The following is a 27599-nucleotide window of genomic DNA, read 5'->3' as shown; positions in this document are numbered from 1 at the left end:
TCAAACTCACGAATTGCTAGATCATGACCTGAGCCGAAGTCAGACACTTAACCCACCAAGCCACCCAGGTGCCCCTTTTAGAAACATTTTTAAAGAGTAGGCCAATCTGGAGCCCTTGATATAATTTCATTAATTCTTCATGAAACAAAAATACAAACCTCTAAATGCTGGAAAACACTGTGCTAAAGGCTTGAGTTTGCAAAAATTCAAAACCACAAGAAAAGACATTGTGCATTGCATTTCTAGACTGCTTCTTCCAATCTATTTAAAATACATCCTAGACTTCAAGTCGGCTTTGGCTTTTCGATGCATAAAACTGAGGAATGGGAGGAGTAGGGTTGAAATCACAGACAAGAAGAAATTTCCTAAAGATGGATTAAACCATCTTTCCTGGTTTCATGATTTTGTTCAGCCAGAGATCTGCGTGGCCAGTGCCCAGCTGTCCCAGACAATTCCTGAGGAGGTTCTGGGCATGTGAGGGAAGAAGCCATCTTGAATGCCTAGTCCAGCAGAACCTTCAGATAACTTGACTGATTCAGTACCTGAATGTGGCCTCCAAAAAGACTGCAAGTCAAAACTGTGCAGAATGTCAATTGTACACTATCCAGCACAATCATGGGGGAGGACCACAAAATAATAAACCATTTTAAAGCACAAGATTTTGGGTTGGTTTGTTATATATCAGGAGATAACTGAAACACTATTTAGTCTCTCCTTGGAAGAAGATTGTTTGGTGTGTGAAAAGAGATCCAGTTAATTATCAGAGGGACCGCTTGGGCTGATGAAAGGCTTTTGGTCCTGTTTTATTTTCTGGTAAAAACAGAGATCAGAAGGTAGAAGGAAAATTTGAGTTACCTTAAAAACTGTATGTGCTCAGCAGAAATGAGTTAGAATATTGCTAACCTCAATTCTAGGGAAGCTAAGCTTCTCTGTAAAACCCTCTATAAGATCTTACTTCTGTTACTATTTCCTTAGTGGTTTGATTCCAGGGTTTGGGGAGTAGGGAGGGTAACTCTCATGTCCCCCAAGAATGATGATGCATAGCTATTTAAGGACCTGAGAACATTTATTGGTACAGAGAAAGTAAATTATTTTTTAAATTGGAGGGCTATCAGTGGGATCAGCACTATTAGTCCTCAAAATCACTAATCTCTGTCACCTCCCCAAGGATTCAGTTTTAGAAAAGGCAGGAAGAAATAACTAATTTGGATTTCTTGACCATGGTAGGGGTTATCTCCATATATGAAATCATTAATTTGTAGAATTATAGGGATGTGTGGATCTGTTATATTTAGTAGGCTATTATTTGCCTTATAGGTTATGTTGGATTTTTGAGTAATAAACTAATATTTTCTTATTCTTTTTTTAATTAATTTTTTTAATGCTTATTTTTGAGAGAGAGACAGAGACAGCACGAAGCGGGGAGCAGCAGACAGAGGGAGACAAAGAATCCAAAGCAGGCTCCAGGCTCTGAGCTGTCAGGACAGAGCCTGACGCGGGGGTCAGACTCACAAACCGTGATATCATGACCTGAGCCGAAGTCAGATGCCAAACCGACTCAGCTACCCAGGCACCCCTACACTCACATTTTCAAACAATGTGATATTTAACTAGGGAAAGTGAATGAATTTTAACTGACTTGAATGTTACATTAGGATGGTAGTGCTAAACTATTTCACCACACACTGTTAAAAGTAACACAAAATAGAGAATCCACCAAATTTATATTAGCACATTTAAGACAGTTATGCTTTACTTTCAACCAACAAAACCCCAAGGATGTAAGCATCATCTGACACTAATTTTGTATTGGTTTCAGTCTTCCAGAGAAATAATAGATTAAAAGATTTGGAAAACAACAGAGGCCAGACCAATTAGACTCACTATTTAGGTTCTACTTTATTTAGCATAAATACGTTAATGTATTTTTCTCTTGGTTTCTTCTTTTCAATACAAATATACTTACAAAATTGGAAATATATAGAATTATGTATATATGGCAATTGAAAATATGACATCAAAATGGCATTTCAAACTGCTAAACATATTTGCTTTTTTTGGTGGTTGTTTCAACTAGCTTGTCATTTAAAAAAAGAGAAGAAAGTAAAGCTAGACCTACCATGCAAATTACAGATGAATCAAACACTTTGATATTCAACCATGGAATCCAAAAGGACTAAAAGAAAATATAGAAGAATTGTGAAATCTATTTTCACATGAGGAAAGGTGTTTCAAGCAAATCAAAACACCAGAAAAGAAAGACTGACTGATTTTACTCTGCAAAAACTTAGAGTTTTTAATGGTTAAACAAAACAACAACAACAAAACTTAATCAAAGCTCCAAAACACATGACATACTAAGAAAAAATTATCTTCAACCAACACGACAGCAAAAGGAAAATTTTCCTATAATATATAAACTTCCCTTAGAAATCTGTAAGAAAAACACCAACAGGGCAAGTTACCACAGAGGAAGGAAATGAAAGGACTCTATATACATACACATGGCCTGCATGCACATGCAAACATACAATTACAAACATACAGAACTGAAAACATGCAGTTAAAATAACAGTAAGATACCTTTTGAACCTATCTGACAAAGATTTAAAAATTTCCTTAAATATACTGTTGGTGAAAATGTGAATAAATAGCTACTTATATATTTTGTTTGGAGTGTAAATTGCTTATAGTCTTTGTTACTATCAAAACTGTAAATATAGTCAATTCTCATTATTTGTGGTAGTTATGATCTATAAAGTTTCTGTAAACATTGAATTAGCAAATAATGAATCATAGCTCCTAGGAGAAATACAAAATTAGGTTTCTGTGAGCTGCTGGTCCCAATATTTTCATCATCTAATCAATAAATAATCTTGTTTTATGTGTGTTTTTCTTTAAAGACATATATACTGCTGATTCATTAACATTGAACTCATGGTCAAAAACACTATAACTCATGTCCAAATGAAACATATTTATCGAACACATGTATTTTTGTCCTAAGGCATAGCACAGACTTTTTATGTTTAGGCACACCAGACAGAACTCCAGCATTATGCTTGAAAATTTTTTTTTAATGTTTATTTTTTGAGAGACAGAGAGAGACAGAGTATGAGTGGGGGAGGGGCAGAGAGAGAGGGAGACACAGAATCCAAAGCAGGCTCCAGGCTCTGAGATGTCAGCACAGAGCCCGACACAGGGCTCAAACCCATAGGCTGTGAGATCACGACCTGAGCCAAAGTCAGGTGTTTAACTGACTGAGCCATCCAGGCACCCCTAAGGGGGCAATTTTAAACAACAAAAATCACCAACAATGAGCATAAGACTGAAAAAAATATGGAACTAATTAGACCTTGGAAATGATACTTGTTTCCAGGGTAAGAGCTAAAACAAGAAAGCAGAGCATCACCTTCTTCAACCACAGCTAAGAAAGGACACATCAGGGAACTCTAATGTTTTGCTGCACTGCACATGTCCATAAATGACCATAAGAACATAGTAAGTACTGATTTTGAAGTTACAAATAAATTTTAGCAAGTAAGTAGATTCACAAATATAGAATTTGTCAATAATGAGGATCTATTGTGGATGTGCTCTGTAAACTAGAGTTTCACGTATAAAAATGCGTACTGCATTTCACACATATGTCTAAACTACCTTTATAAGGTTAATCATATAACACTGTTTGCAATAAAAATGGAAATGTCCTAAATATTCACGGTTACATAAATTGTAATGGACCCATTCAAAGGAATGTACTCTATGCAGTTCTATTATATTAAAGGTTTACTGAAAGATTTTAAAAGGATATCTCTGTTACTGTATTCATCATTCATAGTAAATTTCAGAGAGAACATCCAAGATGAAAAACGTAGTTAAAGGCTAAGGAGTGTGGGACTCAAAGTCTGGGTTGGGGATTTACTTTATATTCTTATGTACTGTTTGCATTAAAGAAATAATTTGATAAGAAGTGTTTTTGTTTTTGTTTTGTTTTGTTTTGTTTTTTGATGTAGCGTCCTCACAATGCAACAACTCTGTCCTCTCTTTCAAGGAGAACAAAGAACTGAGTCTTCCCAAGACTGAAAGACTCAGAAGGGAAAAAGCAGCAAAGCTGACCAGGTAGAAATAGAGGCGGGAAATCAAGTGTTTGTAGAAGCCAGGTCTACAACCGTATCGAAGAGAAGGAATGGGGCACTTGGGTGGCTCAGCCGGTTAAGTGTCTGAATATGGCTCAGGTCATGATCTCACAGCTTGTGGGTTTGAGCCCCGTGTCGGGCTCTGTGCTGACAGCTCGGAGCCTGGAGCCTGCTTCGGATTCTGTGTCTCCCTCTCTCTCTGGCCCTCCTCTGCTTCTGTTCTGTCACTCTCAAAATTAAACAAGTATTTAAAAAAAAAAGAGGAGTAATCAACTATGTTACATATTGCTACTAAATCAAAGAACAATTCAAAAATAATCACTGGATTTAGCAATGTGGAAGTTAATGATGTCAGGACAAGAAAACTGAGACTGAAGTGAATTTAAGGGAAAATGGAAGAATTGGAAACAATACTAAAAGACAACCTTTCAGTTTGCCAAGAAAAGCCAAGAAATGGGGTGGTAGTTAGCAGAGAAAGTGGAGTCAAGACAAGGTTGTTTTTTTGTTTTTTTTTTTTTTCAGATGAAAGGAATAATATGATTATAAGCTGATGTGAATGATCCAAGAGAGAAAAATAAAAATCGCATAGGAAAGAGGAGACTGCTTGGGACAACTGAAGTTCAGTAGTTTGAGCCCCACATTGGGTTCTGCACTCTCTGTGTGGAGCTTGCTTTGGATCCTCTGTCTTTCTCTTTCTGCCCCCACCCTCTCCGTCTCAAAAACAAATAAATGTTAAAAAAAATTAAAGAAGAATACATGTGACAAAATGATAATAGAAACTATCATATTTTGTTTTATTAATAATTTAACAGGCATTGGGCAAGCTTATAAATGTGAAAATTGTAGTTACATTCAAGTACTGAAAACTGATGCCTGGGGTGCCTGGGTGGCTCAGTTGGCTAAGCTTCTGACTGGCTCAGGTCATGACCCTACGGTCCATGAGTTGGAGCCTCGCATTGGGCTCTGTGCTGACAGCTTGGAGCCTGAAGCCTGTTTTGGATTTTGTGTCTCCCTCTCTCTTACCAGCCCCCACCCCCAGCCACTTTTGCTCTGTCTCTCTCTGTCTCAAAATAAATAAACATTAAAAAAATAAAAATAAATTGATGGTAATCGTGTCAACTTTACTTAAAAAAGTTCATAAAAAGCTGATGGAAATCAGAGGCTCTGATTCCTTGCTGAATTTCCAGCTTGAAGGTTTGAAAAAAAAAATGGAATTTTATTAGGCCTTTGTAGGTTTTTAAAAGTTTGTATCATTAAGTCGTTTTTGTTTAGTTCTGTTTCAATAATACAGGTGATGACAGTTAGGCTTTTCTTATTTTAAGGATATGTTTCAAGTCCCAGCTCGTTAAGTAATAAATATTCAGTTGTGAAAGACTTAAAGATCAACAAGGTACGATAACTTGCCTAAAGTCTCTAGTTAGCAAGCAGAAAATTCTGTATTTGAGTACAGCTTTATCTGAAGTCATTCTGTTAATTCACTATATGAAGCTGCTAAATTGAGTTACCTCAGCAAATCTCCCTCATGAACATTAGTGCAAAACTGCTTAACAAAATATTACTAAAGTCAGCATTGTATAAAAGACATGATCAATTTGTGTTTCTCCCAGGAATAAAAGCATGATTTCACATATCAAAATCAGGGGTGCCTGGGTGGCTCAGTTGGTTGAGCATTCATTTCAGCTTTGTGATCTCACAGTTCACAGGTTAGAGCCCCGCATCTGGTTCTGGGCTGACAGCGCAGAACCTGGAGCTTGCTTCAAGTTCTGTGTCTCCCTCTCTCTCTATCCCTCCCCCAGTCATTATCTCTCTCTCTCTCTCTCTCTCTCTCTCTCTCTCTCTCTCTCAAAAATAAATAAACATTAAAAAAATATCAAAATTAATGTAATTCACTACCACTATATCAACACATTAAGGGAAAAATATACAATCATTTCATTAATTTCAGAAAAAAAGCCCTTGGCAAATACAACATCAATTTATAAAATAAACTCTCAGAACTGGGAATAGAAGAAAACTTGCTCAACTTCAAAAAAGGCATCTATGTAAAATCTCTACATAATGTAACACTTAACAGTGAAATAATCACTCCTCTTTAACATCAAAAACAAGATGAAATCTTTGTTCTCACCATTCCCAAATTCAGTATTGAACTAGATGTCCCAATCAGTGCAATAAGACAGAAAAAGAAACAAAGAGATTAGAAAGATAAAAATTTTCATTATTTTTAGATGATATGATTATGTATGAAGAAAATCTTGTGGAAGTTATCAGAATAATATAAAAAGTAATCATCAAATTTAGCAATGTGGCAGAACATAAAGTCACTATTCAAAAGTAAATAAATAAATAAAGCCAAGCAACCCTTCATTTGAAAATGAAATTTTAAACATTTTATTATGGCATCAAAACATCAAATATCTTAAACTTCTAAAGGGGAAATATTTAAAAATACTAAGAAATGATGTATAAGATTCCTGCATGGTAAACTCTAAAACATTCCTGACAGATTAGAGAAAACTTAAATAAATGAATAAATCCTATGTTCAGGAATCAGAAGACTCGATGTTATTAACATTTTTAATTGGTAGGACAATTTGAAATTTTATCTGTAAAGGTGAAGGGTGAAAAATAGCTAAAACAGTACTGGACACCAAAAGCGAAGATAACAAAAGCAAAAATAGACATGGAATTACACTGAACTCAAAAGCTTCTGTATGGTGAAGGAAATCTTCAACAAAGTGAAAAGGTAACTTATGGGATGGGAGAAAATATTTGCAAAGCATGTATTTATTAAGAGTTTAATATGTAAAATATATAAAGAAATTATAAAACTTAATACCAAAAAAAGCCTGATTAGAAAATGGGCAGAGGAACTGAATAAACATTTTTGCAAAAGCATACAAATAACCAACAGGTACATGAAAAGGTGCTCAACATCATTGATTATCAGAGAAATGCAAATCAAAGCCAAAATGAGATATTACTTCATACCTATTAGTATTAAAAGATAATTCAAACTTGGAGGACATTATGCTAAATGAATTAAGCTAGAAAGCGAAAGACAAATACTACACAACCTCACTTAATATATGTAATCTTTAAAAAAAATGTCAAACTCATAGAAACAGAGACCATATAACTGGATGCCAGGAGCTGGGGGGTAGGTGAAATGAGGTGAAACTGATTAAAGATTGCAAACTTTTAGTTGTGAGATAAATATGTTTTGAGGATCTAATATAAAACATGGTAACTACAGTTGATAACACTGTTCTGTATAAGTGTAATTTGCTAAGATAGTGTAACTTATATGTTCTCATCAATCAATCAGTTAAAAAGGTGTTAACTAACTACATGGGGTGGATCCTTTTCCACAGTTTATGTATATCAAATTACCATGAGGTACACTTTAAATATATTACAATTCAGGGGCGCCTGGGTGGCTCAGTCGGTTGAGTGTCCGACTTCAGCCCAGGTCACGATCTCGCGGTCCATGAGTTCGAGCCCCGCGTCGGGCTCTGGGCTGATGGCTCAGAGCCTGGAGCCTGCTTCTGATTCTGTGTCTCCCTCTCTCTCTGCCCCTCCCCCATTCATGCTTTGTCTCTGTCTCAAAAATAAATAAAACGTTAAAAAATTTTTTTTAATAAATATATTACAATTTTATCAATTATACCTCAATAAATATGGAAACATTTTTGAAAAAGGAAAAATAGATAAAACATTGTTAAAAAAGAAAAAGATGTAGGACTTATGCTACCTAACTTTAAGACTTACTATAAAGCTACAGTTGCCAAAAGAGTAGGGTGTTGGCAAAAGAAGAGACCAAGAAATCAAGAGAAGTGAAAAGAGATTCCATGTATAGATCCTTCATTGTGGACACAAGTGCTCAAGTAAATTAAACAGAGAAAGGTAAATCTTTTTAATAAGTCATGTGGGAAAACTGAATATCCATTGGGGATAAAAAAAAAAACTTTGACACCTACTTCACACTACACTCAAAATTAAATCATATGTAAAAACAGAGAACAATAAAGCTATTAGAAGGAAATACAGGAGAAAAATTTTGTAATCTTGGGGGTAAAAACAAAGATTTCTTGGCAAGGACACAGAAAGTAAAAAGCATAAAAAAAGTAAAAGACTTTTAAAATTCATCAAAACTATAGGTAAAATCTAAAACCTTTTGCTCTTTAAGAAGTACTAGCAAGAAAGAGATTTTTTTATTATACATTTTTAAATTTTCATTAAAAAATTTTTTTTCTTTAACATTTATTTATTTTTGAGACAGAGACAGAGCATGAACGGGGGAGGATCAGAGAGAGAGAGGGAGACACAGGATCTGAAGCAGGCTCCAGGCTCCGAGCTGTCATCACAGAGCCCGACACAGGGCTCGAACTCATGGACTGCGAGACCATGACCTAAGCCGAAGTCGGATGCTCAACCGACTGAGCCACCCAGGCGGCCCTAAATTTTCATTTTTTGGAGCGGGAATGAGTGGGGGAGGAGCAGAGAGAGAGAGAGAGAGAGAGAAGAGAATCTTAAGCACATTCATGCTCAGCGTGGAGCCCTATGCAAGGCTCTATCCCCTGACCCTGGGATCATACCCGAGCTGAAACCAAGAGTCAATGCTCAACTGACTGAGCCACCCAGGTACCCCAACAAGAAATACATTTAAAAACCACAGACTGAAAGAAAATATTTATGACACATAAAATTGGCAAAGGAATTATATGCAGAATATTAAAAGATGCCTGCATCACCTAATTAAAAAGACAAGCCAATTTAAAAATCAGCAATAGGGACGCCCGGGTGGCTCAGTTGGTTAAACCTCCAGCTTTGGCTCAGGTCATGATTTTGCAGATCTTGGGTTTAAGCCCCGCATGGGACTCTGCGCTGACAGTTCAGAGACTGGACCCTGCTTCAGGTTCTGTGCCTCCCCCGCTTTGTCCCCCTCCCCTGCTCATGCTCTGTCTCTCTCTCTCTCTCTCTTTCAAAAATAATAAATATTTTCAAAAATCAGCAACAGACTTAAATCCTTCACAAAAGAAGCTATTTGTCAAGTACGCAATAATTTATTTAAAAAACGCTCAATATCACTAGGTATCAAGTAAATGTAAATTAAAACTGCAATGAAATACCACTGCTTACCCACTAGATGGATGGAAACGTGAAAGACTCACAACACGAGTTTTGAAAAGGACATGGAACAACTGGAATCCTCAGGCATTGCAAGGCAAAGTGTAAAATGCTCCAACCATTTTAAGAATTTTAAGAAAACTGGCATTTTCTTGAAAAGTTAAACATACATTTATCCTCTCATCAACATTCCTAAGCATTTGGCTTCTATTTATCCAAGGGAAATCAAAGCATATATCTACAAAGTAGCTTTACATGAATGTTCATAACAGCTTTATTGATAATAGCCCCAAGCTGGAAACAACCCAGAAGACCATCAATAAGAGAAGAGATTTAAAAAAAAATAATAATGTCATATTCATACAGTCCAATACTTCTTAGTAATAAGATGGAAAGAATTACTGACACACACAAAAACATGGATGAACTGTGAAAATAGTATGTCAAATGAAATAAGCAGATACAAAAAAGTGTGTATGTATGATTCCAACTGTGTGAATTCTAGAATAAGCAAAACTAATGTATATGGCTAAATATGAGATTAATGGCTAATCCTGGGAGATCGACTGGGAAAGGGTGAGAAAGAGTTTCTACAATGATGGAAATGTTCTATTTATTGATGCGGATTCATCAAAATACTGAATGGTACACTTAAGATCTGAGCATTTTGCTGTATGTAATCTTTAATGTGAAAATGGAAAAATAAAATGTAATTGTAAGGCAAAATTAACCCTGAAACTTTCTGTGTTACCATTCTGGTTTTTTTTATGTGTAATAATATATTTTGGCTTTACATTACCTGAGAGGATAAAGATCCTTAGTAAGGGAATAGTCTATAATAGTGTATCTATAATACCATATATAGTATATCTATAATAGTACTAATATTAATATCAGTGTTATGTGTTTTTAGTATTAGCTCAGTTAATCTACTAAGCTAATAACAAGATGTGTTTCATATAGTAAGAACTATACTACTATGTGTTTTTTGTTTGTTTGTTTGTTTGTTTGTTTGTTTTGGCTATAAACATTTCCAAAAATTGAGGAGGGAAATGCTTTTCTTAGCTGACATTGTCCCTTTCTAGCAATACTACAATTATCCTCTTACAAAAAAGGAGACTAAACATAATGTGATAAATCAGGACCTTATTATAACAAACTATACGTAATAAAAAAAACTATTTCGGTAATAACATTTTAAACACCCTAATGTACACAGTATAGTCCTACTCAACAATTCTTGATTAGATTCAATTTTGAAGAATTTCACAGCCACATCCAGGCAAATTAGTCAGGTGACATTTAACTGGCCTGACATTTCAATGGTTCTGGTTGAGTTAAAACAAAAATACATTCCTGAAACCGTGCTTCAGGATCTACTGGAGTTGGGGAAAACCAAAATCAGTCCATTGGCATGGCAGCATTAATTTGTCCAACAGGTCTATTACTTTCTTAATTTTTATCTTAGCCATGGCCTCATGTCTTTCTGTCTCAAGGTATTTACAGGGCAAATCTCTTATAGGGAACTAATGAGCTAGAATAGTTTCATTTTGCATCAGACATGCTCAAGAGTGCCATCAGCTGGTTAGAAGACTAATGATCAAATTGCACACTTAGAACAGGTGGGTCTATGACCAGGCAATCGATAAAAACATGATCTATGTAGAATGCAACCACAGTGTTTTAAGAAACTTTATGAGAAATAGGTTTAAACAAAGGCAAATATTACTCATTTTGTTCACATCAGTTACAGAAGAAAGTCAAGCCCCCAGAGACAATCATCCTTACACTGTAATGCCAGGGTGTCAGTAACTTAACCACATCAACAATTCATTAGAAGAAGCCAAAAGTAACACATACTTTTAATAAAAGACGTTTAGGAGATGATGTACTGCAAATAATATGCTCCCAAGGGGCATGTGGTACAGATTATTAAAGATTTAAGGAATGAATGTAAGGTACTAGGTCCATTTTCCTTATTCATTTATTACCAGTGGAGGTTGTGTTTCACTGAAAGTATCATGCTTAAGATTATGCGTTTAAAACAATTATTTGATCTCTTTAATTCTCATAATGTCAGTCACTGTCATCCCAAGTACACCAAAGGATATCACTAGTTGGTCTTCATACTGGTTATGAGAACTCACACCATTTATATTTGCTTTAGACATCTTGCTTTTAGGATATCCTGAATTTCACCATTTCTGGAAATGGAGCATCAAGGAAGTCTGTTAATGTGCATTAGCTACCAAGTACCCCGACTGAGACTGCTACATTTTAAAGGCCAGAAATTTTAAGTGCCCAGAGCAAACTTCAGAAAATAAAATGTTTGTTCTGTGTAGCTGCTGAGCAACTTACTTGTTTAGGATACTGCAGGTTGTTTGGAAACACCTTTTGTTCCTCAAGCCCACATTAATCTTAGGTACAATCAAGGTCATGAAGTTGCAACAAGTAGAAGCCTAGGACCCTAAGGAATCTAAATCACACACTCTTACTGATTCATTCATTCACTCAGCCGTCATTTAGTGAGCACTTACAATGAGCTAGGCATATTGTGCTCTTTGTCTACCTGCCTCATGTTCAAATGAATATTCACATAGGAAATTCCTCCATCGTTAGGAGCAGCCTCTGTCCCCTTTTATATTTGTTCAAGAGTTTTAATTCCTGTAAGTGAAAAAAGCTATCACCAGTTCCAAAGTCTTTTCTGTTTCTACTAGGAAGCCCAGTGAAATGTAAGACAAATAAGAGGCTCATATCCTATGCCAATCTCCAGACATTCTCCAGGTTAGCATACACACGAAGCAATCCTCTATCCCTGGCTATTCTACTGTAACCTCATAAAAGTGAGATTGGCAAATGGATATTTTTGTTTTACCACAGTATATTTTTGAATGTTTATTGGCCAACACATTGATTGTTTTATTCTTGAAACTATAAAATAATTCTACTCAAAACTATTGTCCAGAAAGTGAAAAGTCAGCCCACAAGTATGGTAGAAAATATTTGTAAATCATGTATCTGATGATGGACTTATTAACAGAATACATAAAGGACCCTTACAACTCAATAGTAAAAAGACCAAAAATAATGTTTAATGGTCCAACAATTTTAATAAACATGTCTCCAAAAAAGATATACAACTGGCCAATAAGTATATGAAAAGATGCTCAGTATCATTTCTATTAAGAAATGCAAACCAAAACTACAGTGTGATACTTCACATCCACTAAGACGGCAATAATCAAAATGACAAACAACGAGTGTTAGCAAGGATCTGGAGAAATTGAAATCATCAAAAATTGCTGGTGGGAACCTAAGATGTTATAGCTTCTGTAGAAAATAGTTTGGATATTCCTCAAAAACTTAAACATGGTGTTATTATACGACCCAGCAATTCTACTTCTAAATATATACTGAAGAGAAATGTAAACATATATCCATGCAAAAACTTCTACATGAACATTCATAGAATCATTATTCATGACAGCTAAAAGGTGGAAAAAAGCCCAATGGACAACAGCTTATGTATGAATAAGTGAATATTATTCAGCAATAAAAAGGAATGAAGTACTGATATATGCTAAACATGAATAAACCTTGGAAACATGTTAAGTGAAGAACCATATTACAAAAGATGATGAACTATATGATTCCAGTGTTAAGAAATGTCCAGAAAAGGCAAATCAGTAGGGACAAAAAGTTGGTTAGTGACTGCTTAGAGGCAGATGGGAGAAAATGAGGGGCAACAGCCAATGGCTTCTTCTACAGGAGAGGAGGATGTCCTATGATTAGATTGTTAGGATGACTGTACAACCTTATGACTGTACATTGAATTGTATACTTAAAACAGATGAATTTTATGGTATGTAAATTATATCTCAACAAAACTATTATTAAAAGTTAAATTACTCTATTTCCAAAGCTTAAATTATCTATAAAAGAAAACACATCTGTATATTTTAAAGCAAACAATTTTAGATATGACACCAGAAGTAAAGACAACAAAAGCAAAAATAAACAGATGAGACTCCATCAAATTAAAAAGCTTCTACACAGGGGCGCCTAGGTGGCTCAGGTGGTTAATCATCCAATTTCAGCTCAGGTCGTGATCTTGTGGTTTCTGAGTTCTAGCCCTGCTTCGGGCTCTATTGTGACAGCTCAGAGCCTGGAGGCTGCTTCAGATTCTGTGTCTCTCTTTCTCTCTGACCCTCCCTCACTCACACACTGTCTCTCTCTCTCAAAAATAAATAAACATTCAAAAAAGTTAAAAATTAAAAAAAAGCTTCTGCACAGCAAAGGAAACCATCAACAAAATGAAAGGCAACCTACTGGATGGGAGAAAACATCTGCAAATCATATATCTGAAAAGGATTAATATCCAAAATATGTAACGAACTTATATAACTCAATAGCAAAAAAACAATCCTATTAAAAAATGGGCAGAACATGTAAATTGACAATTGTCCAAGAAGACATACAGATGACCAACAAACACATGAAAAGATGCTCAACATCACTCATCATTAGGGAAAACGCAAATCAAAACTACAATGAGGTATCATACCATGTTGCTATTAAAGAAGATAATTCAAAAAGTTATTTAAAAAAAAGAGATCAAAAATGTTGGTGAGAATGGAGAAAAGGGAATCCTTGTGTACTGTTTTTGTAAATGTAAATTGGTATGGCCATTATAAAAAACAGTATGAAGCCTCCACAAAATAAAAATAGAACTATTATATAATCTGGCAATTCCACTTCTAGTATTTAACTGAAAAAAAAAAAGCACTAACTTGAGAAGATTTATTCAGCCCCATGTTCACTGAAGCATTATTGAAGACAGCCAAGATATGGAAATAACCTAAGTGTTCACTGACAGAAAAATGGATAAAGAAGTTGAGGTATATATACAAAGGATTATCATTTAGTCATAAAAAGAAGGAAATCTTGCCATTTCTGACAACATAGATGGACAATAAGGGTGTTAAGCTAAGTGAAAGGAGTCAGACAGAGAAAGACAAATATAGGACTATAGCTTATATGTAGAATATAAAATAAAAACAGAAACAAAAAATCAAGCTCATAGATACAGATAACAAATAGGTAGTTGCCAAGGTGAATGGCAGAGCATTACTAAAATGGGTAATGAGGGCTAAAAGATAAAAACTTCTACTTATAAAGTCATAGGGATATAATGTACAGCATGATGGCTATCGTTAACAATATTCTATACAGTATAGTTGGAAGTAACTAAGAGAATAGATCTTTAAAGTCCTCATCACAAGAAAAAGTTCTGTAACTATGTATGGTGACAAATGTTAACGAGACTTATTGGAATTACTGTGGTGACTAGTTCACAATGCAGTATATATATATAAACATAAAATCATTATGTTATTCACCTGAAACTAACAATTTTATAGGTCAATTATAGTTCAGTAAAAAATAAATTTTATGTTTTTAATATTTATTTATTTTGAGAGAGAGATAGAGTGCAAATGAGCAGAGGAGGGGCAGAGAGAGAGAGAAAGAGAGAGAAAGAGAGACAGACAGACAGACAGACTCAAAGCAGGCTCCACTCGGTCAGTGCGGAGCCCAGCACGGTGCTTGATCTCATGAAGAGATCATGACCTGAGCCAAAATCAAGAGTTGAATGCTGAACCAACTGAACCACCCAGGCCCTCCAAAATAAGTAAATCTTAAAAAGCTCTTGGATATGAGCAAAAATGTCATGGAACACCAAAAGCCTACCCTTCCAGAGAAGCAATTAAAAAAAAAAAAAACCTATCAAAAAATTTCAGAACTCCGCAAACTAACCAAAAGCTTGTAGCAACCTGAGGAGTACTTATTTAACAAAAAAGGCTGAATCTGAATAGGAAAATTGAGCTTTGTGGAATTTCAGTTTAGCCTAGTATCATCCCCGGCTGCCTAGTATCATCCCCTGTTGACTTAAAAATAACAGCTGACATTCTCAGTTTCAGAGAAAACAAAACAGATCTCATTTGAAAACACTTTTCATTTTTTATTTTAATTTATCTGCTAACTCCCTGGAAGACTCGCTCAACAGGCTTGTTTTCACTTTACATAATTCAGAACTCATCTAATGCTAAAGCCTCTACAGTGGACATTTGTCAAAAAAAAAAAAAAATTTACAGGCAAATGTTTTAGTCACTGCTGCCTGAGGCAATGGATTACAACTGGGGCAAGCAATAGACTAACCAAAAACGTTGACAGCAAAGTCCAGGGAATGTGATGCTTTGGGAAATTAGGGCTTTGAAAAGCAATGACATATTCCTGGAAATCTAGACTACATATATGCCCATGTTGAGTGCAGGCTTGGGCAAGACCTGAGAAGGTCCAAAGTTCTCACTATTCCTGACTTTGAGACAGAGGTATCAACTGCCTAGTTGAGTGCTAAAATTTTTCCCAAAATATATAAAGAATAACCCCTCAAGGACTAGATATCTTGAAACCAGGCATTTTAAGGAAATCTCTGTGAAATCATTCACTGAGTACTAAGCAGAATAAACTTTGGTGGTCACATTGCACAACAAAGAATAAAGATTTTACAAAATTAGTTCAGAAAGTCACCAAATAAATAAATAAATAAATAAATAAATAAATAAATACAACTACAATAAGAAGCAACAACAAACAATAGGGGAGGGAGAGAATCATATATTCAGAGATACCACATTATAATATTCAAATTTTCCACTGTTCAACAAAAATTTATTAGGCATACACAGAAACAGTAAAATATAGTCCATACACAGGAGGAAAAATAAAAGAATACATAGAAAATGTCCCTGAAGAAATCCAGACAAGGAACTTATTAGACAAACACCTTATATTGGTAATTTTAAGTACGTTCAAAGAGCCAAAGGAATGAATTTCTAATAAAGGAAAGCATAGAATTAAAATCTCAATAAACACAGAATAACAAAATGATGGAAATTATTCTTAAAAAAAACAGATAGAAATTCTTAAGCTGAAAAGAGTGATAAATGAAAACTGAAGTGGAAATTTACTAGAAAGACTACTTTCATCAGAAAGAAGAAAGAATCAGTGAATTTGAGGGCAAGTCAATTCAGATTATCTAGTCTGAGGAACAGGGAGAAAAATCAATGAAGAAAAATGAATATCACCTAAAAGGCCAGTGGGATACCATAAAGCATACAAACATATGCACTGGGAGAATTCGAGCGGGAGAGGAAAGAAACAAAGATGTTTACTTTGAGAGAGAGAGAGAGACAAAGAGAGAGAGAGAAAACAGGAGTCGGGAAGGGGCAGAGAAATAGAGAGAATCCCAAGCACGAACTGTGACATCATGACCTGAGCCAAAATCAAGGTCAGATACTTAGCTGACTGAGCAACCCAGGCTCCCCAAGAAACTTATTTTAGATTTAAGCACATACTAGGTTGAAAGCGAAAGAATGGAAAAAGATATTCCAAGCAAATACTAGCCAAAAGAGAGCAAAAGTGGCTATTCTAATCTCAGACAAAATAATCTTTAAGACAAGAACTATTACAAGAGATAAAGGACATTATTTAATGATAAAAAGGTAAATTCACAAAGAAGATATAATAACCCCAAATACACATACATTAAACTTTAGAGCTCCTAAACATATGAAGCAAACATTGAAAAAATTTTGTAGACATCTCTACAAAAACAGGAGGAGAATTCAATCCCTCTCTTCTAGTAATGGATAGAACCGCCATACAGAAGATTAATAAGGAAACAGAAAGCTTGAACATTACAGAAAGATTAGACCTAAGAGACATTTACAGAACACTCCAACAGCAGAATACACATTTTCCCCAAATGATGTGAAATATTTTCTAGTATAGGCCACATGTTAGGCTGGAAGGAAGGAAGTGAAAATCCAGTTGGGATGGGTTGAGAGAAAAATGGAGGGGAACATTTGGAGAAGGTGACCACAGACTCTCCTTTTAAGAAAGAAATCAGAGGGGCGCCTGGGTGGCGCAGTCGGTTAAGCGTCCGACTTCAGCCAGGTCACGATCTCGCGGTCCCTGAGTTTGAGCCCCGCGTGAGCCCCGTGAGTTTGAGCCTCTGGGCTGATGGCTCAGAGCCTGGAGCCTGGAGCCTGTTTCCGATTCTGCGTCTCCCTCTCTCTCTGCCCCTCCCCCGTTCATTCTCTGTCTCTCTCTGTCCCAAAAATAAATAAAAAACGTTGAAAAAAAATTAAAAAAAAAAAAGAAAGAAATCAGAGACTCTTCATGAAAAAGAGGCAGAAAAAATAATCCATTGCTGGAAGAAAGACATGAGAGCTATATACGGAGAATGTCATAATAAAGCAGAGAAAGTACAAGGGACAACCTGGGAAAATAGATTTTGTTTTTAATTTAAAAAAATTTTTTAAATTTATTTTTGAGACAGAGAGAGACAGAACATGAGCAGGGGAGGGGCAGAGAGAAAGGGAGACACAGAATCCGAAGCAGGCTCCAGGCTCTGAGCTGTCAGCACAGAGCCCCATGTGGGGCTTGAACTCACAGAGTGTGAGATCATGACCTGAGGTGGTCAGACGCTCAACTAACTGAGCCACTCAGGCACCCCTGGGAAAATAGATTCTTAAGAAGAGAATAGAAGAATGGGCTTCAAACTACATTTGTTATGATTAACAAGTCAAAGACAGAGAATGTGGGTACAGATGCAGAAAGGATGGTAATAAATCTGTTGGCCAGAAGACGAGGAAGCTCCCATTTGAAATTTTCTATTTAATTTTAGATTATTGAAATGAAGTTACTAGCTAGATTGAGTGAAGATGGAGTCCTAGAAATCTGAGTAGAGAAAATATGATGGGATTAATTACTAGTGTTGATTGATCATTTGTGTTCAAAAATCAATAGTGAAAGTAGTCAACAGGTTTCTGTAATTTTCTCTACTTTAGTCATTAATATGATAAAGAAATGTAGACAACAGACTGTTGGGTTCAATCAGAGGGGAAAAGTTACAGGGTAAGGAGAAAGAATAAACCAGATACTAAAGTCATTACTGACTCAAGATAGTGAGCTGGAGTTCAACACAGAATAGCAAGAAGTAGTATTAGCAGGTGGCAAAGACTTTTGCAGTAAGCTTTAACTGAATGATGTTTTCAAAGTGTGCAGGAGGAGAAATGGTTTGAACATAGCAAGCCGACTGAAGTGTACAACAACCTTAACTTTACAACCTTAAAATCGTAACATATGAGGACAAGCAACCTCCACTTGAAAAAGGTGAAAAGGAAGTTGTGTCCCCAAGGAATACTCTGATTACAGTTAGTGCAAGATAATCAATGTGTCATTAGGGGAAGTTGAGATATTGCAGAATTACCTGCAGATCCATCCTCAGCTGCAACAAGACAGAAGTCTTAGGAAGACTGGGGGTGGAAGACTGGTTTGAATAATGATTTGTAGAGAGCCATACAAAAGTGGTTTGTCTGGGTATTGAGGGATAACCTGGGATATCTGGCTAAATGTCAATGGTTCTCCAAGTGATGACTGAGTAGCAGAAAATGTTCTTTGTTAGGGTTAAAGTAGATAAAATGGAAAAATATCTGGGTAAAAAGGAGGCTTAAAGAATTCATCACAGGGAGAAAATCATACTAGGGTGTCAAATGTACTCAGCTCAGTATGAATTACACATTTATAAAGGATTGCAAATGATAGTTCGCCCTCCAGAGAACTACTGTATTTATCAAACGCTGTGTTTTTAAAAATACCTTTTCCTCTTTTATTCTCTCCGGTAATTTTACATGCGTATTTCCATTTGGTAGTAAATTAGCTTCCCGAAGAATGCATAGACGATCAATGTATTTCGTTAGAGAGGATGTCCAGGGTGTGAAACAGATCTATTAGAAATCCCAAGGCTTACATGTATATTAGAAGAATCAATCAAGGAAAAAATGCTCTCCCTGGGTTTTTTAAATTAATTAATTAATTAATTTTTTTTTGTTTCTTCTTAAAAGGCATAAGCTTATGAGAAGCCTTAAAAACCAAATGTGAAATTGATGTCTAGTTTGGGGAACAGCAAATTTTTCAGCTGTATGTGGAGGCACACTAGGACAAACTGCCCCTAAATAAATCAGGATTGCTTTCTACAGTTATATATGCACCTGTGTAATAATTTGTTGCAGAATTTATAGTCCATAACTCCAAGTAGCTAGGCCATCTGTTCTACAGGAGAATTTTTATTCCTCAGAAACAAATCCAGAATTTGTAACCCCAAAATAGTAAAGTGTATATTTACTTAGAATATCAGAAACTTGGAAAACATAAGGTTAATGTGATAAGCTATTATTGTTATAAATTTGTAAGTAATTGATAAAGTCTGTATCTCAGTTTACTTCTTTAAAGATTTCAGTTGATAGAACCAAAGAATGTTTACTAAATTCTACTAATAGCTAACAGTGAATATATACTGCTTTACTGTGGTTTCTTTTCTCCATACTACTTCCCCATATTATTTAGTAATGCAAAATAGTAGTCAAACGCCTGTTAATCTACCGTACTAGGTTAGGCATAACATATAGAAGTATCTGCCTTCTTGATTTCAAATGATCTTATACGAGGGAAGAAAAAAAAATCCACTAAATAGTTATTGAGTCTTTATGCCAGGCATTCATTATATCATTTAATCTTCACTATGTGACGTTAATATTATTACAACATTCTTGTTCTACAGATAAAGGGGAAATATTTTTGAAGAAGGCTATCAAAGTTTTAGAATGTATATTTGTGCTTATTTTTTATTTTTATTTTTTTATTTAAAAAAAGTTTTTTTATGTTTATTTTTGAGAGAGAGGAAGAGACAGAGCACGAGAAGGGGAGGGGCAGAGAGGGAGACAGAAACCGAAGCAGGCTCCAGGCTCTGAGCTGTCAGCGCAGAGCCCGTCACGGGGCTCAAACTCACGAATTGCGAGATCAGGACCTGAGCTGAAGTCAGACGCTCAGCCGACTGAGCCACCCACCCAGGTGCCCCTACTTGTGCTTAATTTTTTTAAAGTCAGGCAGATACCAGGTAACCCCTTAGGAACTCCCCGCTCATCCAACAAAATGCAGTTGCAGAATAAATTAACTGCAAATTATCAGGAATTCATCACCCATTTTCTCAATTTTTATTAAAACAACTGTGGCAGTCACTGATTAATGTTAGTAGAAGGTATGGCCAGAAACATTCTGAATGGTTTCACAAATGAATACAGATCTAAATTAACATTGTGAACACATCCTTCAAAAATTGTGCCTTTTGCCCTATCCTGAAACACTCTAGATTTCAAATAAATGATCTTCTGTGCTAATCATGTAGCAAGCTATTTCCCATTCTCAAGCACACTTTTTTGATTCAAAGGAATGAGGTGGCCAGCCCAGGAGTGAAAAATCCATTTGTATCTGGTTTTATATTGTAATGTGGAATTCAAGTCTCATCAGCAGTTTGACATTTGGCTGCTTGAGTGTCCACCATTTTGCTAAATGCACTCTTTAGTCATCAAGATATTCAGGAAGACTTAAAAAAACCTATTTTTCCTATTGACATTTAACTTCTTTTGGACAGTTCATAATAACCACCAAATAAGGTAAGTGTACTATTTTATTAACTTTCTTTAATAAGCCTGCCTAAAGTTTATACAAAACCATAAACAAGGTTTGATGTTTTAGAGCTAGTTGCATTAATAATAATAATTTTAAAAAGCTGACTGGTTGATTGTTTAAAAAGAGGGAAAAAATGCAATGTACCAATTCCAGTTGTTTTTCCTGTGCTTTAAATATATTTAAGGTAAGATTCCTAAAAATTACAAACTATTCCCTTAAACTTCTTGCATTAATAAAAACATTAAAATTATAAACTTTATTTTTTAGATAAAGTGGATTGAAACTTTTTCCATTAGAAGAGAATCTTTAAAATATTTAGAAAAGTTTCACCAATATTCTGGAAATCACTATAAAAACTATTCTATGGATATGGATGTGAAGAAATTCTAAGGTAAGATATTTCTTTTTTATAAGGATGCTAAAATATGACTTTAGTTTACTTGAAAGGTGAAATATTGGTTGACAACTGCTTTGAAGTTTAAAGTATGAGGCTTAAATTAACTTGTGTATTTTTTGTATTTACCCTGCACATTAGTCTTAGTTAAGAAAAATTATACACAACTCTGACATTTCAATAACCTTAAATAAGGTAAATTAATCTATTTTAAGAATTTCTACTTTATATAAGTACATTGAACTTTTAGAAAGGAAGTATTATAGATTTTTTTCCCCATGGAAAGTGAAATATATCTTAAATTATAAATACTGATAAGCAAAGCAAATTTTAGAAAAAGAAACCCAGGGGCACCTGGGTTGCTCAGTTGTTTAAGTGACTCTTGATTTGAGCTCAGGTCAAGATCTTGTGGTTGTTGTATTTAACCCCATGTTGGACTCTGTGTGGAGCTGACTGTGGAGCCTGCTTAAGATTCTCTCTCTGTCCCCTCTCCCCTGCTTGCACTCTATCTCTAAAATAAAAATTTTTTAAAAATTAAAAAATTCAGAAAAGAAACACAATATGGAATATATCAGGTACAGAAGGCCTCTAGAATTTTCAAAAATTATCACATTCAAAAACATTCAGGCATTACTAGTCACGATTTCATTTACACTGTATGATCTGTTGGCTATTTGTTAAACATTATGGTATGGTTCAGAGTGTTCCACTCTGGTCACATAAGAAATGTTTTACAAAGAATGCTAAGTCAGCATTTTAATAGTTCTTAGTAATGTTAATGCCTGGCAGCAACACCTTGGGAAACAGCAACATATGTACATACATTTTAAAAGAGCAAATTCAAGTGTTACAGCTCTTTTAGAATTTATCTAGCAGGTTTTCCGGTCTTTACCAGAAGACCCCCTCCATAAATAAATAAATAAATAGATAGATAGATAGATAAATAAATAGATAAATAAATAGATAAATAAATAGATAAATAGATAAATAAATAGATAAATAGATAAATAGATAAATAGATAAATAAATAGATAAGCAAATTCAGGTCCGTCTGTGGAGTTCAGTGACAGTTTCCTTAGTTTATTACCAAGTCACAGGTGTATCATTTTTAATTTGTTTGGTGGAAAATAAAGGTTAGCTATTTAAAACTTAGAAAACTACCTTATGACCCTTAAAATCTCCTCGTTTTTCTTTTGGAACCCATTAAGAAACTTCCAGAAAGCAACTTAAGAAGAGCCATGAACAAGGCCAGTTAGGTACTGTGACTTTATTCCTTAAGAATTAGTTTGAGTGATGTTTCTGGTTTAGATTCTTACAGACATATAATTACAGTGTGGAGGTTCCTCAAAAAAATTAAAAATAGAACCACTCTATGATGTAGCAATTGCACAACTAGGTATTTATCCAAAGGATACAAAAATGCTGATTCAAAGAGGCACACGAACCCCAATGTTTACAGAGCACTATCGACAATAGCCAAATTATGGAAGGAGCCCAAATGTCCATCAACTGATGAATGGACAAAGAAGATGTGGTATATATATTCAATGGAATATTACTCGGCAATGAAAAAGAATGGAATCTTGCCATTTGCAACAACGTGGATGGAGCTAGACTGTATTACACTAAGTAAGTCAGTCGGAGAAAGACAAATATCATATGATTTCACTCATTTGTGGAAAATACAAAACAGATGAACATAAGGGAAGAGAAACAAAAATAATATGAAAATAGGGAGACAACCATGAGAAACTCTTACATACAGAGAACAAACTGAGGGTTGCTGGCGGAGTGTTGGTTGGAGGGGAAGGGCTGAAGGGGTGAGGGGCACTAAGGAGGACACTGATTGGGATGAGCATGGGTGTTACATGTAAGTGATGCATCACTATATTCTATTCCTGAAAAAATATATACATATATTTTTATCATAAATAAATAAATAAATAAATAAATAAATAAATAAATAAACTTTAAAGAAAAACAAGCAGACATTTGAAAATTGAAAAAATTACATTTTTCTCAATTTTCTCTATTTTAACATTCTATGTTATAATTGTTTTTCTGATCATACCAGAGATACCTGTTATAAATAGAAAAATCAGAAATTACAAAGAATAAACACAACATATATTAATGAAACTAAATATGTTAAATAAAATATACTAAATGTAATAAAAATAACACTGCCCATCTTCCTTTAACACAGAGATAGTGTGAACATTTTTATTTATTAACTAAAGATCCTTGCTTAAATGTCACTGCTTTGTAGCCATAGCATTTTTCTTACCAAGGACAAACTTATTCTCCCTATTTTTCTAGATATGATTTCAGAGGAACAGGAAAAGGTGGCAGAGCAATGCAGAAGACCATTCCCACAGAAAACATGTCACTCAGCGTGAAACTAGTTACAGGAGGGAAGTCACAATATCCAAAAAAAAAAAAAAATCCCATGTTTCCTTTCCAGCCTGTGAAAGCATCCTAGCAAAACTGTAAAGATGTAAATTCTCCAAATGATTTTGTATTTCTTTATTCTTGCTCTAGTAAGAAGACTTGAATTGAAACCCATGAACATTTCTTTCATGATCCCTTGGTCCATATACATTCTTTTACATTTATGGAGAACACTGGATACTCTGATTTTATTACAGTTTAATGCTTTGAATTTGAAATGACGCCTTATGTGACTCTCCAAAATGTGACAAGAAATTTGATATTAAGAAAAGTTGTAGGAAAAGTGAAGAGGAAGTTAGAGTTGTTTTTGAATACAGTGATACCTCAGGAAATGAATTTTGAGATTAAAGTTTCCTTTGAATGATGAGATTCACTGTTAACACACTAAACCAGTAAATCAAAGGCAACAGAGTTGTCCAAATATGTGACTTGTGGCAACTTCCTTCTGCTTTGCCTCAACTGAAAATAAACTGTGAATAAGCTTGGACAAGAAAATAAAGTTGAAATATTTGTTTTCTTGGTAACAGCCTCTTTTTTCTATTGGAGTCCCACTATCATCTTATTTTCCTCACTCTCACTAACATGATGCATAGAGACAGAATTTGATAGAACCACTTATGTTTATTCATTTATCTACTGATTATATTTCAGTGTAATTTTCCCCACTTTATATATTAAATTAAAGGAATCTAGAGTTTGCATATTAGGTCTTTTATCTCTACTTGTAGACTGAGACTTTTTATCTATCTTGCAATAATTTTTAATTAACAGATAGGGAGTTAATAAATGAGAGAGATCCAGGGGCAAGTAGCAATTCTAAAATCATGTGTGGCCTGCTCAAATGTGCTTTCCTAAAGATAAGAAAAATGTAGTTTTTCAGGGTGGTTCCATTTTCCACTGATGCAAAGACCCAGTCTTAGACTATGGTGCTAGAAGGCCATTTTGGGGAACCGCCAGCACCATTTTCTACCATGTGCTTCTGTGAAGACTTGGAACTGTCACTAATGACTGATGTCTCCCCCAGAACACCCCATCCCTCCAGACCTCCACGCTACTTTCGTTTGGCATCCCTGGCATGTGGAAGGCTCCTAATAACTCTTCTTAACCTTCTCCCGCTTCAGATGTTCCCAGATATGTATGTGATACCGTTCCGAATATCTGGGTCTGAAGATGTACTTATTTTAACCCTCTGCCCCTTGTCCCCATGCCTAAGCCTATTTATTTATCTAACTCAAAGTATCCCCAAGAGGCCAGGTAGGCATTCCTACCTTCTTGGGTTATAATGGCATCTTTTTTTCTGTATTTTTATTGTTAAATAAGCAATGGGGTGTGGTATTTAAGTTAGGCCAAGCATATATATTATAGACATCCGGGGTGACTGGGTGGCTCAGTCGGTTGGGCATCCGACTTTGGCTCAGGTCATGATCTCACAGCTGGTGAGTTTGAGCCCCGCATCAGGCTCTGTGCTGAGAGCTCAGAGCTTGGAGCCTGCTTTGGATTCTGTCTCCTCTCTCTGCCTCTCCCCCGACCCTGCTTCAAAAACAAATAAATATTTAAAAAAATCATAGACATCCAATAACAGTAACAAACTGTATAAGACTTTTATAATATTTAACTTACACTGCACCTTGTGTATACAGATAAAATTCACTTTATTTTGCCAGTAAACATTCTGGTGACTTCTCCCTGAGCCATTACCTTCCTGTTAGTGAGGACAAACACCAATCTATAACTAGTCCAAGCTTAGTTTGGCCTATTAATTTAAAAGTAACTTAACACACCAATGTTCAGACTCTTTTACATAAAAATTCTTGGATTCTCTGAGAATTTTCTTCACCGACACTACAGGATGGTTTGAGAGAGGTACAGAAGGTCCTAAGCCCTGCTTATGATACCCTTAGCATTCTCTGGTTTTGGGGATGAGGGTTCACTTGGATGTGCTTCTCCTGCTGGACAATCGTCCTCCAATCCTAATCTGGGCTCTCTGTTTTAGTCAGGTCTTGGTAGTCGTTACTTGTCACCCTCAGTCTCAGTTCCCATTGGGGCCAGAGACACTTCTGAATTCTGCCTGGGGTTTCCAATGGCCCCACAGAGGTCCATCCTGTCACCATCATCGCACCTCACTCTAATTCATCAACACTCCAGTGTAAGTGCCACAGCCAGACTCTCAGCTGCTTCTGGGTCACATCTGTGTGTGATGGGAAGTCTCTACTTATGCCCAATCTCTCTGTTTTGCTTGATGTGGCCGTGACCTGGCCTGGAACAGCAGCAGCCTATGATAGAGCCTTTTTTCCAGGGACTTCAAGACCGTGTGTGTGGTGGGGGTGTGTATGTGTGTGGTGTATGAGTGTAGTATGTGAGTGTGTGTGGTATGTGTGTGAGGTACGTGTAGATGTGTGGTGTCTGGTGTGTGCATGGTGTGTGTGTGGGCATGTGGTGTGTTTAGTGTGTGGTAAGTCATCTTCGCTTATCTAACACATCTCTTCCTCTCTGGACCAAAATCTGGATCATGGGCATTTGAGACAGGAGTTCATGTTCCTTGTTCTTTCCCTTTTTCTTTCTCTGCCATAACCACAAGAGTGGTCTTTCCTAATTTCCTCTGCTTTGCTTGCCTACCATATCTTCTGACATACCAAATCAAGAAATTAAGGAATTTTAAACAATTCCTTTACAGTAAACTAGTCTATTTGCAAGATTCTGTTTTTGAATGTTAGAAGTCAAATGATGCCTTTGTCTTTTATTAAGACAAGGAATACCTTGTCTAATAGACATTCAGATGAATGGGTGCTTCTTGTGGTCATATGCTCTTTAAAGATAAAAGAAAAAATACATCAGTAATACTCATAAATTTTCTCCCTTTGCAACTACGATCCTGATTCAGGGCTTAGTACTTTATTACTATTGTGGGGTTTCCCTTTCTGTAGTTGAAACAGAACACGTTTATCTATCTATCTATCTATCTATCTATCTATCTATCTATCTATCTATCTATATCTACCTTCCCCTTCCCTTCCCTTCCCTTCCCTTCCCTTCCCTTCCCTTCCCTTCCCTTCCCTTCCCTTCCCTTTCATTTTGAAATCAAGAGCACGAGTGGGGGAAAGGGGCTGAAGGGGAGAAAGAGAGAGAGAGAGAGAGAGAGAGAGAGAGAGAGAGAGAGAGAGAGAGAGAGAGAGAGAATAAACCTTCAACAGGCTCCATGGTCAGTGCAGGGCCTGACACAGGGCTCAATCCCTGGGATCATGACCTGAGCCAAAATCAAGGGTTGTATGCTCAACTGACTAAGCTACCCAGGCACCCCAGAACACCTTCATCTTTTAAAGTGATGTAAAAATAGAGTTGTTTGTAGGAAAAACATTTGGATAGGAGAATTGGAGGCTAGATAAATAATGTTTAGGTTACCTTCAGTCTAAAATTCTATTTCTGTGATTCTAAGAATCAGAAATTCTCTATCCCATTTCTATCCTTCAACTGTGTGAAACTGTGTTCCATTTTATTTTGGCTCAGTCCTTGCTCCCATACAATCTATATCAATACAATGGCCAAAATGACTATTCTAGATGTAAATCAGATCATGGCTACTCTGGTCAAAACTCTCAAATGGCTTCCCATTGCACTTATAATAAAGCCAAAAATTGTACCATGGCATATAGAGCTTGCAGGTGTTCTAGGACATGTCCACCTCTGATTTCATTTCCACCCACTTTCTCCTAGTCCCTGACCACCAGCCTCAGTGGCCTCCTTGATGGTTCTCCAGGATGTCAAACAACAACAACAAAATCACTTTTTTAAATGACACACGGAAAGAAACATGACTGACTTTATGACTCAGTACACACAAACGTGTATACAAAGTAAAGGAAATATCTTATGAAAAATATGTTTACTTTATGCAA

At 35.8% G+C, this 27599-nt stretch overlaps 1 long non-coding RNA gene and 1 other non-coding gene across 2 annotated transcripts in view; one reads left to right on the top strand and one right to left on the bottom strand.

Moving 5' to 3' along the window:
• The window catches only part of LOC123385741, a 527360-nt gene that overhangs the window by 220311 nt on the left and 279450 nt on the right, over positions 1–27599 (bottom strand). The gene's annotated exons all lie outside the window — the stretch shown is intronic.
• LOC111556990 lies at positions 22098–22159 on the top strand. The gene has a single exon (XR_002736705.1). It is a non-coding gene; the product is annotated as a U7 small nuclear RNA (small nuclear RNA).

The sequence above is a fragment of the Felis catus genome, chromosome A1 (assembly GCF_018350175.1).
Source record: "Felis catus isolate Fca126 chromosome A1, F.catus_Fca126_mat1.0, whole genome shotgun sequence".
Lineage (NCBI taxonomy): Eukaryota > Metazoa > Chordata > Mammalia > Carnivora > Felidae > Felis > Felis catus.
Note: the sequence above shows the minus strand (reverse complement) of the source record. Positions and strands in the feature narration are given on the sequence as shown.